The sequence below is a fragment of the Micropterus dolomieu genome, linkage group LG04, assembly GCF_021292245.1.
Source record: "Micropterus dolomieu isolate WLL.071019.BEF.003 ecotype Adirondacks linkage group LG04, ASM2129224v1, whole genome shotgun sequence".
In the NCBI taxonomy this organism is placed as follows: Eukaryota; Metazoa; Chordata; class Actinopteri; order Centrarchiformes; family Centrarchidae; genus Micropterus; species Micropterus dolomieu.
Window position 1 is genome coordinate 24,422,399 of NC_060153.1, and position 17,228 is coordinate 24,439,626.

At 39.2% G+C, this 17,228-nt stretch overlaps 2 long non-coding RNA genes across 2 annotated transcripts in view; both read right to left on the reverse strand.

Annotated features, from left to right (window-relative positions):
* Positions 1–17,228, reverse strand: part of LOC123970010 — a 112,115-nt gene that overhangs the window by 33,048 nt on the left and 61,839 nt on the right. The gene's annotated exons all lie outside the window — the stretch shown is intronic.
* On the reverse strand, positions 9,262–16,690 carry LOC123970011. The gene is made up of 3 exons (XR_006824844.1): positions 16,610–16,690; positions 14,095–14,146; positions 9,262–9,392 (listed from the first exon to the last, which is right to left on the reverse strand). It is a non-coding gene; the product is annotated as an uncharacterized LOC123970011 (long non-coding RNA).

Below are 17,228 nucleotides of genomic sequence, written 5' to 3' on the forward strand. Positions count from 1 at the left end.
GATTGACAATCAATTTCACATGCTGTTGTGCAAATGGAATAGACAACAGGTGGAAATTATAGGCAATTAGCAAGACACCCCCAATAAAGGAGTGGTTCTGCAGGTGGTGACCACAGACCACTTCTCAGTTCCTATGCTTCGTGGCTGATGTTCTGGTCACTTTTGAATGCTGGCGGTGTTTTCACTCTAGTGGTAGCATGAGACGGAGTCTACAACCCACACAAGTGGCTCAGGTACTGCAGCTCATCCAGGATGGCACATCAATGTGAGCTGCGGCAAGAAGGTTTGCTGTGTCTGTCAGCGTAGCGTCCAGAGCATGGAGGCTCTACCAGGAGACAGGCCAGTACATCAGGACCTCAGTTTGAATGGGCGGTGCAAGATTTTAGAATGTCGGGATTTTGTTTGAGCACGGAACAGTTCATCTTTATCCAAGAGAGCTTAATGAAATTTTTCTTCGTGAAAGCACACCGCACATTAGTTTTTCAGCCAAAGACTGGAATTACTTCAGAAACAAAGTCTGTAAAGATATGAGTGCTTCAAAAGGAGTCTATACCACACAATGGTGCGGCTCTGTGCCAGGAGAGCTCTACCGTGTAGAGACAGACATTGAAGTCTACAACCCAGAATCCTACATCTTTTTTAGATCATGCAAGGACGATTCTATCATTCAAAATGCAAGGATGGGGACCCCAGAGCAACAAAAAGGCTACCCCATCATGTCTAAAGAGTGGGAGACGTGGTTCAGCACCGGCTTTGAGGTCCAGTGGGGAGAATGGGATAGAACCCTTGAAGTCTGCTCGCACATTGATAAATTCTTCAGATGGTATGAACCTTATGTTAGCTATGTAGGGATCAAAAGAAAACTTTTTGGTCCTGAGGACAAGCAAGATGAACAACAAACAATACCACAGACAACCTCAAAGACCTCCACAACGGGGCTGCCGGTGACATTGTTTTAATTAAAATGTTTTGTACAGGTACGAGGACATGTGCGCGAGGGTCTATCGAGCACCCCTAAATATTTTCCATTACTCCAGGAAGACGTCGCCGATAACTCATGGGTGGAGGACTATGGCAAAGAACTGGGGAAAAGAAATTTAACATTTCTTGTTCCTGAAGAAAAACCAGATGAGGACAAGAGCAGGGTCAAGCCGTTTAAGGGTGCCTGTTTGGACGCTCTGGACTGTTGTGACAAGGACACATCTCCTAACACTACTGCTAGCAGTATTATACAGGTAACCGTAGCTTATTATTTATACAATATACTGCAACAAAAAGCTATACAAACATGTATATATTGTGCTTATACAGATGAATGGAGCAGAAAACAACCTCACACGTGCATTGACATGCTGCCCTAAGGGGGAAATTACACAGAAGCTTTTTAACAAAAATTTCGCTGATGCTCAAAAGTACGTCCTACGTGGTCTTGGGTTGGTGCCAATGTGTGAATGCAGTATTCGAGACATTGCAGCAGCTGCTCTACAGATTTGGCCGAGGAACCCTTTTCTCACTGCTTCGCTTAAACGGGTAGTTAGAGTGGAGGACAGTGTGAGCACAATGGTTAAGGAATCTCTGGACATCTGGAAGAGGGAACAACACTAAAAACAATGGAGTGTCACATCCTGCCGATGTTAATATAGGGATGTATAATATATTTGTTTATACCGATATTTTTGATCATCAAACAGTAGGGGATAGTTACGTCCCTCTTTTAAGAATAGTACATATATCAGGGCCAAACAACCATATGATCACAAATACTTATGACAGACCACACTATCTAAGGCTCTGCAAAACACACATTGATAGTTTCGAGATTTCTCTCAAGACAGATCAGAATCAACATATCACTTTTACATACATAAGTGATAATAAAGCTACACTTTCGACCCGTAAAATATCAGTATTAGACAAGGAGCAAACATGTACCATCCATATGCTCACAGTGCAGACAAGTACGTTGCATATTATACAGCCCAAGCGGGTGGTAATTTACCAGGATACAGCGGGTTCGGTGCTCAGTATGGTGCAGGGTTAGGGGGTATCTTTAGGGGTCTGTTTAGATTAGCATTCCCCTTACTCAAGAAAGGATTTACATTTGTTGCCCCTCATTTAAAGACAGCTGCTAAAAACAAAGCTACGGATGTTATTACTAACATCATGAACAGACGTCAAGAGAGGTCGGGTATAGTTGCCATGGCCCCCCGACAAATAAAACGGCCTCCTGGGAAAAGAAGCGTAGCCGAACAACAAATAAGAAGACCCATACTAAGACTAGAAAAAATAAACAAGCAAGGAGAAGCAAGTCGACAAAACGTCAGAAGACAAGAGACATTTTCTAACGAGAATGTCGTTGGTAAATAGCCTGTCACAAAAGTGCGTTAAGTTGGAGCTAGACCTGTTTATGGTGCGGTTAACACAAACAAGTATTAAGAAATGCATCTACATCGAATTCCCTACTCTAGCAGTGGTATCAGACTCTGCACCCCACCCACTACCTGGATCTAAACAATACATTTCTGTACACGCGTGTAAAAATCACCAAAGCTAGCGGTGGAAACCTGGATCAAGCAGACGAAGTGGGCTTTATCAACTACCCTGGATGTACAATATTTTCACAGGTTGACTGACTCATAAAGCAATCATCAAACACATATCCTTACAGGGGTATAATAGAGTGCCTTTTGAACTACGGAAAGGACGCTCTGCAGACACAGTTTAGATCCAGACTATTTTGCATGGATACAGCAGGTTATATGGACGACGCAACGGCTGGAGGATGCAATGTGGGACTAGTTAAAAGAATGGAGTACACACAAGGCGGCCGCATTGTGGAGCTAATATCCCCTTTACATTCTGACTTGTTTTTTCAAGAAGTTAATGATAAATGGAGTAGACCTCAAGATAAAATTCATAAGAGCTAAAAACTAATTTTGCTTAATGCGCAACACTGTAGACGACTTTCGGGTTAACATTATGTCAGCAAGCCTGTTTGTAAAGAAAGTCACCGTATCTCCGGCTGTTAAGCTAGCGCACGCTAAGGCATTAACGCATGGCAACGTTAAATATCCCATAGACAGAGTCTGTCAAAAAAGATTTTAGCGCCCCAACAGGCACTCGTGTTTGCAATCAAGAAAATGTATTCTTGGGACAAATGCCTAAATTTATTGTAGTAGGATTTATAGATCATGAGGCATTTACAGGTAGTTATGCGCGTAACCCATTTACATTTAACCATTATGATATAGAGTTTTTATGTTTATATGTTGACGGCCAACAATATCCTTCAAAACCCTTTCAACCCAACTTTACCAGAGGGAATACCATCAGGGAGTATCATCAATTGTACTCTGGAAAGTATCTTAAAAACAACGCTATGGCCATAACCCGCAACAAATTTTGTAATGGATATAGTCTGTTCTGTTTTAATCTGAGCCCTGATGAAGGATGCGGAGACCATATGTCGCTCATTAAAAACGGTAGCGTTAGATTAGAGGCTCATTTTAGAAATCCGCTTCAACGCACAATAAATGCGGTTATTTACGCCACATATGATTCTATAATTGCGATATCATCAAGAAGACAGGTTATGACTTTTTCTAACTTTAACAAACGATAGTATGAATACGATAGAATTGTCAAAAGTACTTGATAAGGTAGTGAAGCAAAGCGTCTTTCTTGGAGTATTTGCTAGTGACCAGCTTCCTAGATCAGTTATTAAAAAGAGACCCGCCATGTTGGTGGTAAACACGGACCCCTCCCACCTGGGAGGACAACACTGGGTCGCTATCTATATTGACAAGCAGGGTGTGGGATCATTCTTTGACAGTTTTGGGAACTCTCCGGTATACTCACATTTTCCTGAATCCTTTTCTGTCTTTCTCAACAGTAATTGTAAGTCCACGCAACATTCTGTTAGACAAGTGCAAGATGTGGATTCTGTAGTGTGCGGTCAGCATTGTGTGTTTTTTCTTTACCACATGGATAGAGGGTTATCTTATGACAATGTAATGACGAAATATAGTAATAAACGGTCATGCGATGATTTTATGGTGTGCAAATTTGTGAAAAAAATACGATAAATAATTATCAAAATGATTTATAGATTGAAACGTGTACGACAATATTTTTGTTATTATTGTGATATAAATAAAAACACTTTGAAATGATAACGTTATCTCTCTATGTATTTATTTGAAATCAATAATGATATACAATTAAAAAGTTATCCAATCACTCAATCGCATTTTAGGAGATACAAATGGACTTTCATTGTTTGCTAATCGATGCCCTCTGGTAACAAGAGGTGTAGTTGGTGGTCCAGTAATAAGAGGAGAAGATTCTCCAAAAGTCTTTCTCTGAATCTCGTCAATTTTTCTTTTGACCTGTTGATTTGGTACAACTGATAAAGGTATATTCAATATAGCCAACGATTGCAGATATTCATCCCAACCTGTAGGTCTCTGGCTGTCAGAAAAGTTGTGAGAAGCAGTTACTCCTCTTATCAAATCATACACATGAGACCCTTTAATAACATTACCGTTAAACACAAACTCCCCATGTTCAGTCCATGCAGATATGTTTTTTGAGGAGGACATTTTATCCAAAATATGCTGAGCTATTCCTGCTTTTTGGCATGTTTTTTAAAATTTCTTCAAAAACAAAATCTCTTCTTGATTCTTCTGCTCTGAAGAGTGAAAATCCTCAGCGACCGGTATTGACAAAGTTAGTGTGTTCTGGTCTTTTTCTCCTTGTTTTACCATGGTGAGAAATCTCTGCAATGCGATGGAATATTTTTTTGCTTTTTCATGAAGATCTTCAGTCTTTTGAGCTAGAATGTCTTTAATAGTACGATCCAGGTAATTTTCAACAGTTTCTCGAATAGACTTGTGTGCCGGAGGTCTTCTTAAAAGATCAAGCTGTTGTTTAGGTACCAGAAACATTTTTTCCATAGTTATCTAAGATTGTCTTGAAGCAATAAGACTCGTTATAAAAGGCACAGCGATACTCAGGAGGGGGAGAAGAAAACCACCAGACTGTTTAAGCAACGTCTTCTTTTTCTTTGAAGCGCAAACCTTTTTATTGGCGAGCAGTCTAATCCCCGCCTTCTTCTTTTTTAATTTAATATACCGTGTCTTATTTAAAGGAATTTTACCTTTTAAAACATTGTAAGCTATTTCGCATTAATGCTACCAAAAGGTCTGGTGATGCAGATTTAATAATATTCACTCTCTGAGATGGAGATGCTCCGTGCAACGTTTGCAATAAAGATAGGTTTCTTTTAATGCGATCAGACATATTTATTTACTTTCTCTTAGGCACATACACAACAGGCAGGTCTGAAAGCAAGTCAGTTCTGAGTCTGAAATCATCAGGTGACTTAGCTTTAAAATCAATCATCAAATAACCGTAAAGAACACTCGTGGCATCTTCGAAACAATCCATAAAAAATTACTCTTCCCAGGAAACATTTGTGTAGTGTAGTGGAACAACAGTGTGGATTTATGCATTTTATATTAAATAATTTAGAGACTCAACTCCTCTTTTCTCTCCCAGCGAAAGGAGGGGGTTGAGATCAACTTTCAACAGACGACTGAAGAGACCCCAACAGAAGGGGGGTGGAAAGGTCGCTTTCCCTAAGTGCTATTCCGGGGCAGTTGATCGTAAAACTGGCCACTTGGCAACAGCCAATATAAGCCTCTCGGTGCCTGACTGTTAAACTGACAAAAGGGACATTAACCAGTGATTAGCATTTTTCTAAACAGCCTATCAGAACTCTTCTTAAAGAAAGGGGCAGGAAACCCTAAACTGCCCCCCACACATGTAACCATGGCAACTATTCTTGCTCTGTGTTTAATTACCTCTCATCAAAGGGATATCCCTTCTCACCCAGGTGTGACAAAATCCAGGACACCAAGGACAGCCCTGAACTTTATGTAAACAAAGACTGCAGTCTCCAAAGACTCAAAGCATTACCTGTTTAATTAAATAATCTTTTAGTTACTTGATTACATTTGCCTCTATTGAGTAGTTATGTTACCGTGTTGTTGCTATCTGTTGTTGATATTATTGCTGAAAAGAATCTAAATAAGTTACTTTTGCAGGGTTTTAATTTTCAGCAAGATTAAGGACACTCCTTCATTTTATGTGTAACCAATGCTTGTTCACAATACTTTCTCACACAATTCCTTTAGAAATGATGATAAATGTCATACTACACGTTATTAATTGCCAGCTTGAATTTAAGGCTAAATAACTAAATTTTCCAGCTCCTGAGAAGATTGTTTTTGGATTAATCTAAGCTTTCCTCATGTAACCTGAGCTCCCCCAAGTGGACGAAATAAGTATTACATACCATCGTCGGAAATGCCGTTGATGTATAAATGTCACTCATTATTTATCAGGACCAATAATTTGACTATTGTTTTCCTGTTAACAAATGCTTAAACTTAGAACGGTACAACCGTTTGACCAGTGAGGTTTGATTGTGGGAAATACTTGATTATAATACGCGCAAATAGATTTTCTTTTTCTTTATAGACATATTAAAAGTTTAGAAAGACAGTCCCTCAGGAAACCGGAAACGGCCTCCCTGCGGGAAACGAAGGGACTGCCCTCTGGGGAACCACGCCCCAGACAACAAAAGAGCGACACACAACGTCGTTCGCTCTTCTCTTCCTCTTCGCTCTGCTCTCTGGACGCTTCGGCACGCGCCCGGCGTGCCCCTCCCGGCAACGCCCTAAGAATTCGACCAGCGCAGCGAAGTCTTGAAGCTACACACGCGAAGTGCCGCGACTTCAGTGTCCCTCAGTTCCAGCAACTTCACTTGTTTTATTTTCTTTCTTTTGTTTTGTTAAAAGTTATCAGTCCGTTAAGTTACACTGGTCTAATTCAGGAACGACCAAGTTCCCTTTTAAGCTTTTTCATCGAGCTAACTTCACCGAGGTCAGACCCAACCACGTGGTCTCGCCAGTGGCAACGAAGGACACCTGAAAAACAGCCGAATTGCCAGACGGAGGACGGCCAACCCTTGAGGGTTTTTCTTCAATCAGACACGGAGAACCTTGGAGAATAGCAAAAAGCCAGGATCGGGCAGCTAGCGTGGGACCCGTGCAACAGGCCAAAGCAGGCCGCCGACAAGCAGTAAGACCAAAACAAAGAATTCTGTAGTCAGGGATGTCCCATAGTGTTAATATTGTCTTTTAACTCCTAAACTCATAGCTTACTTTCATTAGTTGCCGTATGAGTCAAATCCTCCCACAATCGAACCTCCATTCTCATTGTTTAGCCATTGTTTATTTCTCTGATGTATTTAACCACCTTTTTATATCACCTTAGTTAGTTAATAAATTCACTGTAATCAAGGAATTGTGTGTATTGCATACTTCTAAGTCCCTGCCAAGAGAATTTACCCTTTAGATATGAGACTGAATGATTGATTTAAGATAATTGAGCGTTTATTAACTAACTGATCACTGGTGAATAATTGTATAATTATTAAAAGCTACCTAGAGGTCCGGAGACTCTAGGTTAATAACAACTCCGGTGGTGCCCCGCGAAACGAGAGATTTATAGATTAATATTGTCTGAATATTAAAATTCATAATTGGGTATTCTCATAAATTTATTAAACTTCATAGGTAGTTTAGACATACTACATTTGTCTAGCCATTAGCATGACTTGGTATTTATCTCTGGGATTTCTAAACAAAACAAGATAATTGGTATTCAAATTAATAGTAGGGCTAACTTTGCCTTGAAAAAACTGAACTGAATTCTGAACTAGGTATAAACAACTTAAATTTCAATGATGCACATATTTTGTAAACACATTTTGGACCTCAATGTTATTGCTAGCATCATTCATTAAATCATCAATAATCAACACATTGTTTTTATCTAAAGGCAACAATGTATCATCACACAAAGAAGATGGCAAGCCTTCAACAAAATTCACATTTCAAATTTTCAATAACTGGTCATACAATGGTTGCCAACACGAAAAAATATATACAACATTGTCAATCTGTTTTGAAATGAGCTTATCTGCATTTTCAATCAACATTTTCACAAAATATGTTTTACCGCTGTTTGAAGGACCTGACACAATTAGACTTGCAAAGGATGTTGTAGTCTAAAATCAAAACCATCAGTCTCTCTAACATCCATTTCAAAAACCGTATGGTAAAGTTTTCAGATTAGGAAAAACTGCGTTTCTTGTACACAACTTGAAGTCTTTTGGCAATTGTTTTATTTTTTAGTTCGAAAGCCTTTTTATTTCTCAGAAATAAAATAAAATAAACTTCTGTTTTTTACATATTACATCTGACGTATTTTGTTTACTAGCTAATAATTAAGATGTTGCAGGCAAAACACATGATTGGTCTAAGAAAGTAACACAGAAGAGGACAATACAGTAAGTAGAAATAAATATTATTAGAATATAGGTGACAACAACTAACGCCACTTCCCTAGCAAAGGTTGTGATCTATAAAAAACAAACTCCTTGAAGACATTGAAAATGTGCATCCTGTAAGTAAACTCTGAACCATGTGTGCACATAAAGAGGAGAAATGAGAAATGGCGACTCACATGGCAGCAGGATGAAACAATTTGAAGTGAATAGTCCTACAGCTGTGTAAAATATATCGAAATATTACCTCTGAGTAGTATAGGTTAAACCCTAAAGCCTTTCTAAATAATCAGACACTTGTTTGATTGATTCTCCATTGTTGTAAAGTGAGTGGACTGTTTGTGTAATCTAAATACATGTTTAAACACAGGTGGAATGCATTTGGTTTACTCTCTTTTCAAACGGGGGGAATCCAAATTAGTACCGGGGTCATCCTGTCTTGCGTGTGTGTGTGTGTGTCCCCTTCCGTAAGTGACGTCACTACCCAGGAGGAATGCCCCGTTCCTGCAGATCAGTTATAAACAAGACTGTATGGCTGCAGCCTGGAGCCTCCTGTCTCGTGCCCTCTCGTCTCATGCCCTCCCGCATGGTGCCTTCCGCTAGTTTCTACGGTGCAAAATAAAAACTCACGTCTGGTTCGGTCTTCCTCGTACTTTGGTGTTTTTGAACTGAATAGTTACGGCAATCATGCGAATGGATAAAATACTTAATAAAATCTCTGCTGCTTATCCTGTGTATGTGCCAACTAAACGACACACACACGCACACAATAGAATAGAATAAGCAATTGTATTTGCAGCGATTTCCCTATTAAGTGTGGAAACAATATAGAATAGAGTCTTGGAGAGAGTATAACATGTTTATTATTTTGTTCTTCATTATCACTGTCCTCCCGCATATTGGCAGAAATTGCTGCAGGATCCAGGGTGGGGATCTTCAGAAGATATACCCTGCAGCTCACCTCTTCCAAAGTACCCTGTGTTTATAAGAAAAACAGCACAAAATCATACTCTTGATCTGCACTCACACAGTGTTCAGATTTTTTTTGTTTCAGTCTTTTTTGTTAGCAACAAGCATGCTCAGCACAGTAGGCTGTGCCCTACACATGTTATTTAAAAAAAAAAAAAACACTGATGTATTCCTTAGGTAAAATCAAAGAAAGAAACCACTAAAGTCTGTTATCATAAATTGCTATAGGTTAGTGTTGAGCTAATATTCGCTAACAAACGTCTAATTGAAACACTGCAGCAGTTTAAAGTGTTAAAGTCATCGCAGGTTTCATCACATAGGTTAATGTCAGGGACACAACAATAACACCCAGAAATATGCAAAACATTTATGGCCAAATATTTATATCATATTTATTTATATGTTTTTAATTGACTGCATGAATTAACTCACTCGTGACTCCGACACTTTATCCTTCTGCTGCTGCTGCTGCTTCTTCTCTTGATTAACACCAGATTGCAAACAACGTTTAGGTGCATACCGCCATCTACTGTACAGGAGTGTGTAACACACATAATTCGCGATTTTGACACTTGAAACTACGTTTAAAACAATCTTTCTACCAGATTTCTGGAATAGCATTGTAATTAGCACGACAGTCTTAATTTATCAGTTCAAAAAAACCGAAGAACGAGGTAGAAATAGGGAACACGACGCGAGCTTTTATTTTGAAATATAGAAACTAGCTGAAGGCACCAGGCGGGAGGCCATAAAACGAGAGGGTATGAGACGGGAGGCTCCAGACTGCAGCCAGACCCGTCTCGTTATAAAGGGAGTGGAGCTCCGGTGCCCCCTTTCCAACGGTGCACGGTGCACGAGCGGTGCATGAAAGTGCGTTTTTTACCCACGAAACAACTTTTGCTTCACCAAAAGGAACGTCAGTGTCACGCTGAGTTAAATCTCATTTTGTTGCTCCTCTGTCAAGAGTTTGCCTCCTTTTCTTCCCGCGGTCAGTACGTATTAATATTAGCCTAATTCCACTGACCATTTATAGACAGTTGTAAGCGTTTGAAGGGATCGGATATGGCGCTTCCTCACATAGGCCACATTTCAAGTTGATTGTGATTTATAAAGGGAACATGCTTACAAGTGTGCATATGCACGGTTTTATAAGTCTGAATATTTTTTTGTCTTTTGGACGCACATACACTTTTTGCGAGATTTCTGGGCATGTTTTTATAAATGAGACCACTGTTCTGCATCCCCCACAGGTCTTTACCGCCCCCTACTGCCACACAGGTGGAGTTTAAAACAAGAACGAAAAATAATCACACGCATTTGTAAACATCTTGTGATAGCCATCTGTTTTGTGTTCTCACGCATAAATCCATCCCCTTTCACTAACTCTACCGTTTTGCTCTTCCTAGCATTTAGTAACAACACTGCATCACATAGACTAATGTACCCTATATTACAATGATAACGATAAAACATCAACGCTCTACTTTCACAGTTTTATCCTGCAATACTTGTTAGTCTGACATTATGGTCTAGGCAGAGATAGATGGCTGTGAATATACATCCGCTTTTGCGCGTTCATGTCAAACCGACAGCTGTCTAGCTGTGATCCCATCCTATTCTCATCCCCCATCCGCTGTCACACACAGGCAATACCCTCCCCAGTTACACTATAGACAATCGCATAGCAGTTCTTAACGAGTGACTATAACTATAGGACTAAAATAAGTGTTTCTTCTCTCCTCTCTGTCAATGAGACAGGTTATTGCAAGTGTCGTAAGAACCACAGAAGAACGAAAAATAATCATAAAAGCATTTGTAAACATCTTGTGAGAGCCATCTGTTTTGTGTTCTCACGCATAACCCCAAGAGTTTAAATCAAGAATGAAATATAATACCACGCATTTGAAACAGCTTGTTACTGAGAAAGTTTAATTGTCATTATTATTTGCTATAAGACAGTTTAGTCACAGTTAAGAAAAAGCATACATAAAATCCACGCTGAATCTCAACACACCCTCCTGCCTCTACAGCACATTCTCACAACTAGATGTTACTGCATGTAACATTAAGAGACAGAGGCTCACACACCCGCAACGCAGTCATTCAACACAAGAGGAAACAAGATTTTCATGGCTTCCAGTGGAATTTGAGGACCTTATAGCCTATCAGCTTTAAAGGCTGTCCCACAGAAATCCCATGATGCATAGCGAGTTTTGTTAAAATTTATTAAAATGCCTCCTATTTGCTTGAAATACAAAAGATACGCTGTAATTTATGTATTTTTTTTTAAATGTTTCCGGTTATAATATAATGTTTTTAGTCAGTAATTGTCATTCCTATGACAGTTTACTATTGAAACCATGACTGAAGGGACTGTTTTATTTGATAGCATTGTGAGCGGACAAGCGGTTTATTAACAATGCGTGACTATTCAGCTGTTTGGTTAATAAATTACTATTTTAATGTCAATGAATACGCAATGTATCAAAACTCTTATATACACAGATGACCAAATTGGCTATGAGGGGATGATCTAGACCATTATTGCAGGGCTACAGAAAAAAAAATCCCACAAATCAGCGCTGCTCTCACACTGGAAGGATGCCTGGTTTGCTTGAATTGATAAATTATCGTCTTCACAAGAGGAAGCAGAATTGGGTTTGAGGTGTTTCATTGAACTAGATGTATTGCTGCAGAGCTGCAGCCCCCTGGTGGGTGACGTGAAAAAAAAAAAAGACCCCAGAAAACAGTGCGGGTCTCACAAATGGAAGGCTGCCTGGTTTGCTTTAATTGACAAATTATCACCGCCACAAGAGGAAGAATGGTTCTCTGCATTATATGCTTTAAAATCTTTATATTTGTCCCATCATATTGGTGAGGCATAAGGATTATAAAGATTCTCTACATTATATGCTTTAAAATCTATATATTTGTCCTATCATATTGGTGAGGCATAAGGATTATAATACACTATACTTTAATTAATTTAGTTGTATATAGATAACTGTATCATCATAAATTTCATAGGGTTCTTAAATGGCTGTTTTGCACAACCTCCCCCCGCCATCCGCAGGAGTGCGCAAAGCTGCCTCTTATTTACAACTCAGTGTTACAGAGTTACAGGTTTAGATTTTCAGATACTCACATTACTATCCTTCCACTCCATCTCAGCAAGTAAACCCTGTTTGGTGAAAGACAAAGTACATTTTGTACTAAAAAGACCCTAGCTTTTCTCTCTCTTAATTGGTCACAGACTGCTGAAGCCTTGTATTAGCTTCAGCTGAACTTACTTTCGCACAGAGCAAAAGATGGTGGACTTTGTCCTCTGTCTCTGACATTGGAGTCGTACCAGAGAGGGATCACTTCACCACTGCTAAGAACAATCAACTGTTTCAATGTACATATTTGCCTTTGAGTATATTTGATATAATTGTGACCTAATGTTTCTTCCTAATTTTTGTCTCTGCTGTGAGGGCTCCAGAGAGGTCTCGTCAGAGTCTGATGTTCGCAAGGAGTTACAGGGACAAGAGGCATGTGTTTCCCATCTGAATAAACTGTAACTCAGAGGGCTGGCATGCTTTGTGAACATGATTTCATGCATGGTATAAGTCTGCCTGTTGTGGCAAATCCTCACCTGAATAATCCTTCGCTGGGGGACTTAAATCATAGACAGTCTAGGGCTGTGACTGGAACATTGTTGGGGAAAGTGATGAGGAACAGTGGAGGGGAACAGCAAATAGGTAGTCATCCCTAAACAATAACTGTCAAGGTCCCCTTGAAAAAAAAGTTTACCAAAAAATAGTCTTATTGAGTTTCGGGGTGACTTTGATATTTAAGATGTACCCACTAGCTCCCAGTCATAAAACCCTAGCTTGCGCTGACAGGTAAAGGTTAAAGATCCCCTCCAGAGAATCTATGAATATGCAAATATTGTTCATTTCAAAGGTTTTACTGCTGGACACAAGATGTCTCTTGCTTCACTGAGAAGTCCATTCGCTGTGAAGTGGAGGTTTCAAGTTTCCACATCACATATGTATAAGTCACATACTGGACCATGATTTGCTTCCAAACAATTTGTGATGACACAAAATCCCACTTGTACACCCACGTCTTTAACTCGGATTTAATGTGAGCACAGAGATACTTCCCCCCCTTCGACAGGTGGATGTGAAAACAGTCTTCTAGTGACAAACTCTGCACAGAAGTCACGTTAAGTAACAATGAGCGAAACATATTTTTGAACTGACAAAAGCAAGGAAGGTTTAGGGTTGGGGTAAGGGCAACACTACTTTCTCGCAATATATACATGAACACTATATTTGAATACGTATATACACATCTTATGTTCATATGTTAGGGTTAAGATATAAGTCCAGTGTATGTGCAGATGTGTGAGCACTTGTGTGGACATTTGCAGACATAGTGCATTTTAGGCATGTATACCTGTATGGAGGTATGTTTGTCTGTTTATGGGTATGCTTATGGTTATATATATGTACATGTGTTGTATATGTATAATCATAAGCCATCATTAGGTTGGAGGTGTGAAGTGCATGCAATCCAGGAGTAGTTTCCTATCCTCTTTGCCCAACTCCCACCCCCCCCTTTCCTGACATATGACCTAAATACATGCAGTATTTGTCTCCTCCTTGAGCATGAATCAAAAATAAGAAAAGGCAAGGAAGTACACATGAACCAATAGGGAGTACCTGAAGAAGCTGTGAGAAGTAATATCCACCTGTTTTTACTTCCGCTGCACAACTGAAAAAAAACAACAAAATTTAGAAAAAACTTTTTTTCTGCCATATCAATTGTCTCTATTCTCAGACAGTGTAGTTTGTAGTTTACAATTTTTCTCACTCGCTTTGGTACATTTCTCGAATCATCTTTAACGATTGCAAAACAGTAGGTGCATTTCTCGAAACATATTGAACAAACAGCACAACACAGTGGCTTACCTGCAAAAGCCCGTAACCTGCTCAAAATCCTTAGTCTATCTAGTAGTAAGTCAAGTAAATATTTAGGTCAGTGAACTTGTCAGTGCCATCAGAATGACAAGTACTGTCATTGTTTCCAAACAAGACAGTCAAAATGTTTAGACATGTTATCAATATAACAGTGTACTCCGTAAGTGTTTTCTGATGTAAACTATGGCTAACGTTTTAATGACAATGATTGAAAATGCAAATTTTTCAATATGTCAGTATCAATTTCAACAGTATAAAGTTATACATTGTAAGAGATTGGACAGGATTCACAGTTACGTTTTTTCTGTTTGTACTATAATTTGTTGACAGAGCCTGTCATGGTGATGCAGAAAAGAAAAAGAAAGGACTCAACTTTGACTTAACTTTGATTTTGACAACGTGTGACTTACGCAATGAACTTGTGCCTAGATGTTTTGGGGTGGGGGTAAGATTATTCAACAGAGAACCAGTATAATTCATTGAGATCAGCATGACATAAGCAATTGATAGTGTAGGAAACAGCAGACAATTGTACAAAATCATTTGCTTCAATGTTCAAAACAATGAGAAATTGCTTTTATTAAGTGACGCAGTAGTTCTGAGAATTTCAGTTCTGATCTGAAAAATGTAGAAAGATAACTTGGTGTAAATAATCCCATATTATGTTAACAATTTTCCCCGTCACACATTTTTTTAATTTGTCCCCTACACAGAGGCTGGGATTTTTTAACAACTTTACCACAAAACACTACAAAATCATGCAGAAGGTACAGTACAGTACGATTTGGATGATGTACTTCAAGTTTGTGATTGTAATTATATACATTAAACATTGCCATAGGGTGGTTTGTAAACAAGATGTTTGACTTCAGCAACACTTTTACTAAAATACAAATTTAAAATACTTATCCTTACTTATACTTTTAAAGGACTATTCTTGTAAAAAATATGAACTATTCTGTATACTATAAAAATCACGTACATTAGGTGGCAGTATGCACCTTGATGTTGCAACCATATGCAAACTGTGTGGAGAGGAGATTAATTGCTGCTTTTTTTTTTACATCTGTTGGCAAATTGTAGAGGTTATTTTTGCTTATGATAAATCACTTTCCAACCGTGTACCCTGTTTGATATAAACCCGTTTTGAAGCTGTCTTTCTCTTTCTTATTTCTCTCCTCAGGGGTGATTGTGCTTACTGTGAAGAGACCACAGTACCAATCTTTTATTTACACCTCTGAAACAAGGTTCATCTTTGCTTCGACTGGGGAGTTTCACGCCAGAATTAAATTCCTATTGTTGAAAACATACGTCAGATTATTGACTAGCAGCCAAATTCATTTTGTACAAGTGAGTCATCATCATCACCATGAGGGCCAGTAAGTGCGAGGTGCATGTTGAAAATCTAAAATATTCTCAAGACATAGACTGAGGAATAATGAAGGACACACATAAATCAACGCATTATGAAAACGATACTGAGGACAGTTTCCCCACAGTTGCTGTTCACCTCCAATGGTGTCACTACTCAGCTCACCTGAAGTCCTGCTAGTCCAATCAGTGTCAGTGAAATGATTAAGTGTCTATGCCAGAGGAGTGATTGCTAATCGGCTCTGTAACTACAGTCAAACACTAATTAAAAAAAAGAGCCTGATCTGTAAAAAGCCAAATTTTCTCACAATTTATACAAAAAGACTACATCATGACCCATTTGTTACAACTTCTTACTTTCTCTGTTCTTTTTAGCAGGTAAGAATAAAACATGGTATTTTTGTCTTGAAGTGCCTGGAGGCAGCATGTGCCTGAAGGAACAATAAATGAGCAAATTAGAAAAGAGTGCGTTATTTAAGCATGTCATGATGAATTTAAACCACCAGCCCCCATAGTGTCCAATACCTCCCTGATGGTCCATTTATAGGATGAATTTACCACCTTGTCAGTGCTCTGCAGTTTCTATTATTTGGCAGGGCATGGTGTTTAACATGAATTCAAAGCTTTAAGGAGCTGAAGTCCCCAACAAAGATGCTGCTTTCAATAGAACAAATGAGATTGAGCACAGGAGGGGTCCCTGTGACAACTTCCTTTTTTTCCAGACTTTTTACATCCCTCTTCAGTGTTACCTGCAGTCTTTAACCATGTCAGGCCTCCCCTTTCCTCTGGACTGTTGAATTTTGTCCTTGTAACTTGCATTTACATTGCTCCACATCATAAATGTCAGCTCATCCAAACACACACAAACACTAAAATTCGGGATTACCTGCTTTAGGACTTGGAAATCTCTGTTGCAGTCCAGGGCCACCAGGGCAAAGGTAATTACACAATCTGTTTAGGTGTCATCAGCACATAATTTCTGTGGTTGCTCAAACATGAAGGAGACCTTGAGGGGCTTATTTGTGTGTGTGTGTGTGTGTGTGTGTGTGTGTGTGTGTGTGTGTGTGTACTCCTCATCAGGCCTGGCAAGCTGTTGTCAAGGTGTGGAAAGGCAATAAGTAATAAGAGATGCTGTTCTGTTATCGATTTCAGATGCCCTTGCAAACAATTAGATTCAACAACATTCTTTATTGGAGAGATGACAATTTACTCAAACTTTCCTTATGGACTGAAGAAGTCTCTACATACACTCACCTAAAGTATTATTAGGAACACCTGTTCAATTTCTCATTAATGCAATTATCTAATCAACCAATCACATGGCAGTTGCTTCAATGCATTTAGGGGTGTGGTCCTGGTCAAGACAATCTCCTGAACTCCAAACTGAATGTCAGAATGGGAAAGAATGGTGATTTAAGCAATTTTGAGCGTGGCATGGTTGTTGGTGCCAGACGGGCCGGTTTGAGTATTTCACAATCTGCTCAGTTACTGGGATTTTCACGCAC